The sequence below is a fragment of the Astyanax mexicanus genome, chromosome 11, assembly GCF_023375975.1.
Source record: "Astyanax mexicanus isolate ESR-SI-001 chromosome 11, AstMex3_surface, whole genome shotgun sequence".
In the NCBI taxonomy this organism is placed as follows: Eukaryota; Metazoa; Chordata; class Actinopteri; order Characiformes; family Acestrorhamphidae; genus Astyanax; species Astyanax mexicanus.
The window spans coordinates 50485599-50493024 of NC_064418.1; the positions used below are offsets into that span (position 1 = coordinate 50485599).

General features: G+C 37.4%; 1 long non-coding RNA gene across 1 annotated transcript in view; it reads right to left on the reverse strand.

Annotated features, from left to right (window-relative positions):
* LOC125804940 (uncharacterized) overlaps positions 1-5917 on the reverse strand; it is a 149751-nt gene extending 143834 nt beyond the window's left edge. Inside the window, exon 1 of the long non-coding RNA XR_007441159.1 lies at positions 5855-5917. This is a non-coding gene — a long non-coding RNA (uncharacterized LOC125804940). The remainder of the gene's footprint in view (positions 1-5854) is intronic.
* Between the last annotated feature and the right edge of the window lie 1509 nt (positions 5918-7426).

A 7426-nucleotide genomic window follows, 5' to 3' on the forward strand; every position in this document is an offset into this window, starting at 1 on the left:
TGATGGAGAAATTCACTCGGCACATTACGATATAAATAACTGCACTGGAACATTAATTACCACCTCCGACTGGATCTCGCCCCGATCACACCCCCGGCTAATGGCGGAGCCTGAGCGAGCGTTGGCGGGAAACCTTGACACCTTCCCGTGAAAATAACGTGACGAGAGCAAAAGTGGGCGAGCGGCGGGAGGTTCGCGCCGAGAAGCGCCAGAGATGTCTGTATATCTATCTATCTCTCTCTCTATCTATCTCACTTTCTCTCTCTCTCTTTAGCAATGAGGAGACGAGACGAGATGAAATGAGGTGTAAACCTTGGCACCTTTTTGGGTGGAGGGTGGAGAAAAGGAGAGAAAGAGGAGGAGGAGGTGGAGGAGGTGGTGGTGATGGTGGTGATGGTGGTGGGCTCTGAGATGAGTTAGAATGAGCCGTCGTTATATCTCACCCTTCATTCTCCAGCTTTCCAGCTTAGCGGCACCTGTCTAACCATCATCTCACCGCGAGAGACGCTCAGCCACGGCTCTTAGCTCACCACTCAGACCTCCCCCCGGAGACAAATCACCAAACCCAGCCGCTCACCCGCCTTTCTAAACGACAGTGACATGTCTGCTGATTTGTCGGCTTGTCAGGTTTCTGGGTGTGTCGTCGCCGAAAGCGAGAAGAGAGGGTGTCAAAATCCTTCTTTAATATTCCGAAAATTATTCACAACCTCAACTTAGACAAAACTCACAGATCAGAGAAGAAGACAGACATGTACGCTCTTTCCAGGTCCAGCAAATAACCTGAAATAGTACGGTAAAAAAAATCCAGTGAAATGAAATGATAGAAAGATTTGTAGAAAAACTTAGCTTTACTAATCATTTAAACAACACAAAGCACATTCACACTTTCATCATAATAACTATTAAATAATAACTAAACCTATAAAAATAATCTTTTCTTTAGTCTTTTTTCTTTAGAGAAATTACAGATACAGATGAAGTCAGAGAGAGGTGAGTACTGTTTCTACACCTTCAAATAAATAAAAGACTCTTTGAAACTGGAGAAAAAAAACTGCTACAGGAAGACGTCTGGCTGACCCACATGGAAACAGCAGCTTTAGCCTTTAGCTCTTTAGATTAACATGATTAAGAACTGAGAGTTTCAGCAGAGAAGAGAAGAATTAGAATTAGAATTAGAATTGGAGTTAATCTGACAGGAGGAGAAGAACTGCAGTAATACAATAATTGATAAGATAAAGATAAAATAATAATAAAGCAGATAGATCTTGAAGCACTGCAGCTACTCGACTACTATATACAATAGGGGTGTTTTAAAACTTATGACTTATGCAGTGTATATAAATAAAAGTATTGGGATACCTGCTCATCCATTGTTTTTTTTCTGAAATTAAGGATATTAAAGAGTTTATCTCGCTTTTGATAGATTTGGAGATGCAGCAGCTGAACCTGGTGTAGCATGTGGACGGCAACAGCAGTGTGTGGATGAGCATTGTCCTGCTGGAATACATTTTAAATATAGTCTTGTTGTTCATATTACATTTTAGCTGGTTTTTATTCTGGCTTCTCATCGTTCAATAAAACCCCAGATAAATCCAGATAAATCTCTCCATCCAGATAGAGTGAATCTGATTGTGACTGAATGTAGAGAAGTATAATAGGACTATTATACTATAGGACTCTGTGGGCGTGGTCTAAGCTTTTGTTCTTAATGTCTTTTTCTTCCCCTTAAATTACTTTTAATTTTATACTTTTATACCTGAGTAATGAATGTATGAATACTTTTCACAGTCTAGTCTTGTCTAGTCCCTGTGGAGAAATACTGCCAATAGAAAAGGACATATATATATATATATATATATATATATATATAAAAATAGTGAGCTTGAACACATTCTATGTGATAAACGCAGCTGCGGATACTGGAACTGCTTGATGGCTCCTGTGATGCTGGAGAACGCAAAATGAAACCGAAACTTCACGGAAGCTCTGCTGCTCTTTAGTGCATGAGCGAATATGTAGTAAAACACATTAAAACACAGTATTTACAGCCTAAAATAAAATATAAACTTGAATGTAGATGTTTTGAGCTGCTGTATTTTTTCTTTTACTCGATATTATTAAAAGCGTTGGTTGGGTCGAGGCAGATGTATGTCGAGGTTCGTGTTTTTCATGTTTTTAACAGACCCTGTTTTTTCTCTTTATGAACTGCAGGACTGAGATGTTGGTGTTTATGAAGCGTTAAGGTCAGGTCAGTCTTCTCTGACCACCTTAACTCATACCAGCATTCCTCCACTGTGGCGTCCGTCCACACAGGAAGTGCCCGGAGTCCTCGGTCACTGCGGCCCGCTGACCCTCACCCTCCACGCCCCGGTTCCAGCCGGGAAGCCCCGCCCCCTTCGCTCCACCGTCCAACAACAGCGGCATTTTCACAGCATTAAAACAACAACCAGACAAAGCTGAGCAAACACCAAACTCTCCCAGTACCTCACACACCACCCCCCACCAGCCTCACACACCTGATACAACCCAACCAACTGCGTTAAAGCGATACTACAGCATAAATCAATAAACATACACAAGATTTATCCCAAATAGAGTCAATAAACCAAAACGATTTCAGTGTTTAATATTTGCTTCATTAGTTTTACCCTGAAGAAACAATACTAATGTACAACAGATAATCAAAGGCCTGTACCCACCAATTACAGTACAATCATACCAATTACAATTCTATATAACATTAGAATACTAAACCCAATTAGACACATAATCATAAAGTCAGTGATCAGTGAGAGAATCTACCTGTAATTAACTCTATATAACATTACAATACTAAACCCAAATAAACATATAAAATCAGTGATCAGTGAGAGTGTCTACCTGTAATTAACTCTATATAACATTAGAATACTAAACCCAAATAAACATCAAGAATAAAAACAGTGATCAGTAAGAGTATCTACCTGTAATTAACTCTATATAACATTAGAATACTAAACCCAATTAGACACATAATCATAAAGTCAGTGATCAGTGAGAGAATCTACCTGTAATTAACTCTATATAACATTAAAATACTTAACCTAAATAAACATCAAGAATAAAATCAGTGATCAGTAAGAGTATCTACCAATAATTGACTCTATATAACATTAAAATACTTAACCCAAATAAAAATTAATAAACATTAATAAAGTCAGTGATCAGTGAGAGTGTCTACCTGTAATTAACTCTATATAACATTACAATACTAAACCCAATTAAACACATAATCATAAATTCAGTGGTCAGTGAGAGTGTCTACCTGTAATTAACTCTATATAACATTAGAATATTAAACCCTAATAAACAAATAAACATTAATAAAGTCAGTGACCAGTGTTTACCTGTAATTAAGTCTATATAACATGCAGCACTACTGCTGGACTACTAAACAAAATAGTGTTTTATAACTGTTAACCAGTAGCCAAAGCACTTTATTACATACTGCCAATACAGAAAATGATCTTAATCTAAATAGATTATATAATTGTTTATATTGGTGTGTTTGTGGTGGATCTGCTGGTGATGTTTCTTCAGTAGTAAATGTACGAGTACGGTTTATATAGAGCACGGCCTCGGGGGGGCTTTAATGTTTCAGATCTTACCATAGCCATAAATAATACTCCTGCAGCCCTGTCTACTGTACACACACACACACACACACACACACACACACTCACACACACACATGTTATACAAAAATAAGTATTAGCTACGTAAATATGTAAGGATAATAAGTATACATATACTTACACTAAATTCAGTGTTTTTTCAATATTATAAAATGTTCTGGATTGTATATTAATACTAAAATTATCTAAACTATTAAGAAGAACATATGAAATTATTTAGTGAACAAAATGTAAAAAAAACAAAAAAACAGAATATGTTTTATATTTTAGATTCTATAAAGTATCTCCTCTTGTTTAGATGATCAGTTTTGAACATCTCTGCTGGATTTTCTCAGTCAGTTTTATGAGGTAGAGTCTCCTGGAATTCAGGCTTTCAGTTAACAGCTGTGCTGAACTCATCAAGAGTTAATTACTTGAATTTCTTGTCTCTTAATAAAGTGTTTGAGAGCATCAGTTAAAGTAAAGTAGTGAAGAGGTAGAGTTACAGGTATACAGTGAATAGTGAATATTTGAGTAATGTTCGAATCCAGGTTATGAGAAGCAACAACTACTCAACTCAAGTGCAGTCATATATAGTTTATATTAGCATATGATATTATGATATATCTATATATGATACAGATGTATAATAAATATATAAAACTTGATGTTTGGCGACGGCTGTAAAAGTTAAAACCCTCTAAACACATTAACACCATCTGTATCACAACCAGCGTCCCACACATCTGCTTTCATTCAGCCTGACTTCATTTCCCTGTGTCTCACACACACACACACACACACACACACACACTCGTTTGGGGGAACCCCCCACTAACCAACCCTTAAGGTTCTGGATATCAGTGTGTGGAACTCCGTTCTGCCCTTATATGGACGTGAAGACGTTCCCTCTTCCTGCAGTATTCCGGATCCGGATTCATGAGGGTGACACACTCCCAGTTCAGTGTGTGTTGTGTGTGTGTTTCTCAGCATTTCCAAAGAATGGACATTATACAGAGACAAACATGGTCCCTGTGGGAGGCGGCAGACGCGTGGGCTGATCACACACACACACACACACACGACAATTATCTCATAAATACTGTATAGATTACGTCTACAACACCAGTCAAAAGTTTGGAAGGAACACATAAGGAATCATGTAGTAACTTAAAAGTGTTAAACAAACTAAAATACTCTGTAAAGTATTTAGATTTCTGAGGCTGATAACTCTAATAAACTTATCCTGTACAACAGAGGAAACTCCTGCTCTTCCTGATTTTCCTGGTGCGCTCCTGATGAGTGCCAGTTTCATCATCATAACGTTTTGGATGTTTTTTGCAGTGAAAGTTCTTGAAATTCTTCTTTTCTTATTGACTGACCTTTTTTCATTTTCACTTCAAGTCATTTTTAATTCTTTATTTAGTTGAGTAGTTGTTGCTTCTCATAACCTGGATTCGAACATTACTCAAATATTCACTATTCACTGTATACCTGTGTCACGGATGACCCAGGCAGGGAGACGAGGAAAGCGGACACAAGTGCAGGTAAGGACTAAATAAATAATAATTTAATAAATAAATAACAAATAAGCAAAGAAACAAGGAACAAGTAACACTAAACAAAGAAACACAAATAACCAATAACCAAAACAAACGAGCGATAATATTAAACAAACCAAAGAGGGCAGGGAAATATAAACAAGGGAATAAACTAATAAACACAAAGCAGGGGTATATACAAGGAACTAGGGAACACGGAAATAAACAAGAAACTAGAAAACATACACAAGAGATAAACTGAGGTAAACACGGGCAAAGACTAGGGCTATGAAACACGGAAGAACACGGAGAGACAAAACAACAGGGGAAGGTGCAAAGACCGACGGAGGACAAGGTGGCAGAGGAGGGCTATATAACACACAAGGGAAATGGAAACACCTGGGGCTAGGGGGCGGAGCTACAAATCGACACAGGTGGAAAAGTACTGGAACAGAACACAGGGGCACAGGTCACGTGGAAAAGACACACAGAGACACGAGACAGGGCTAAGACCTGACAACCTGTAACTCTACCTCTTCACTACTTTACTTTAACTGATGCTCTCAAACACTTTATTAAGAGACAAGAAATTCAAGTAATTAACTCTTGATGAGTTCAGCACAGCTGTTAACTGAAAGACTGAATTCCAGGAGACTCTACCTCATAAAACTGACTGAGAAAATCCAGCAGAGATGTTCAAAACTGATCATCTAAACAAGAGGAGCTGCTTTGAAGAATCTAAAATATAAAACATATTCTGGTTTGTTTTTAGTATTAATCTACAATGAAGAACATTTTAATATAATGAAAAAACACTTAATTTAAGGTTTGTCCAAGCGATTGACTAGTACTCTATGGCCATACTTCATATCCTGCTCTGCTTATTTTCTGATTAATATACCGAAAACCACCCAGCCCTATTGTATATTAATTATTACTTTATTATACTGTCTGCAATCAAATACAACTTGAAGTAAATGAGAGAAACACTAAAATCTCTCTTTTTTTTTAAGTTTCTGTACTGTGTCAACGTTTTCTGATTTGGGATAAAATGGATAAAATGCAGAATTTTCACCAAAGAAGCCAAAGTCCGGTTTTTAGCTTTACTAATGAGACACTGAGACACTCTTTAAGACTTTGAGTCTATTGAGACAGAAAGAGCTGTCTGGAATATGAAAGATTTTATAGGTTTTTCTTTATAGTTTGGATGAGTTTAGTATTTAATCTACAACCCAGAACATTTTAAAATAATAATAATAATAAAAAAACATATTCTATGTATGTAATTGCTAATCTATAACAGTTCTTATCAGAGAGAGAGAGCGTTATTGTGGCTGTGGAGGTGGAATGTGTGTGATGTGTTCTCTAAGACTCCAGTTTGACCAAAAGTGGTCATCTGAAGCCTCTCCTCACTGCGTTCATCACCCAGCCTCTGCTCATCCTCCCCCAGCGCTCAGTTCAGCTGTTTGTTTATTCTGAGCTGTTCACATTTTTATAAAATGAAGCAGAGCTCTGAACGCTGCTCCACAAACACACGTAAAACTGTGTGATAAACGAGGGGCTTCTGCAGAGTCCTGCAGACCAGTCTCAAACATCTCACACAGTGTAACACAGTATAACACAGTACAACACAGTATAACACAGTACAACACAGTGCAAGACAGTACAACACAGTGTAATACAGTACAGTACAACACAGTAAAACATTGTACAACAGAGTATAGCACAGTACAACACAGTATAACACCGTATAGCACAGTACAACACAGTAAAACACTGTACAACACAGTTTAGCACAGTATAACACCGTATAGCACAGTAAGACAAAGTATAACACCGTATAGCACAGTAAAACACTGTACAACACAGTCTAGCACAGTATAACACAGTACAACACAGTATAACACCATATAGCACAGTACAACACAGTATAGCTCGGTAAAACACAGTACAGCATACTACAGCACAATACACTACAGTATAACACAGTAAAACACAGTACAGCACAGTATAACACAGTATAACACAGTACAACACAGTAAAACACTGTACAACACAGTAAAGTACAGTAAAACACAGTAAAACACTGTACAACACAGTATTGCACAGTATAACAAAGTATAACACAGTATAACACAGTACAACACAGTACAATCCAGTGTAACACAGTACAACACAGTATAAAACAGTGCAACACAGTATAACACAATTTAACACAGTACAACACAGTAT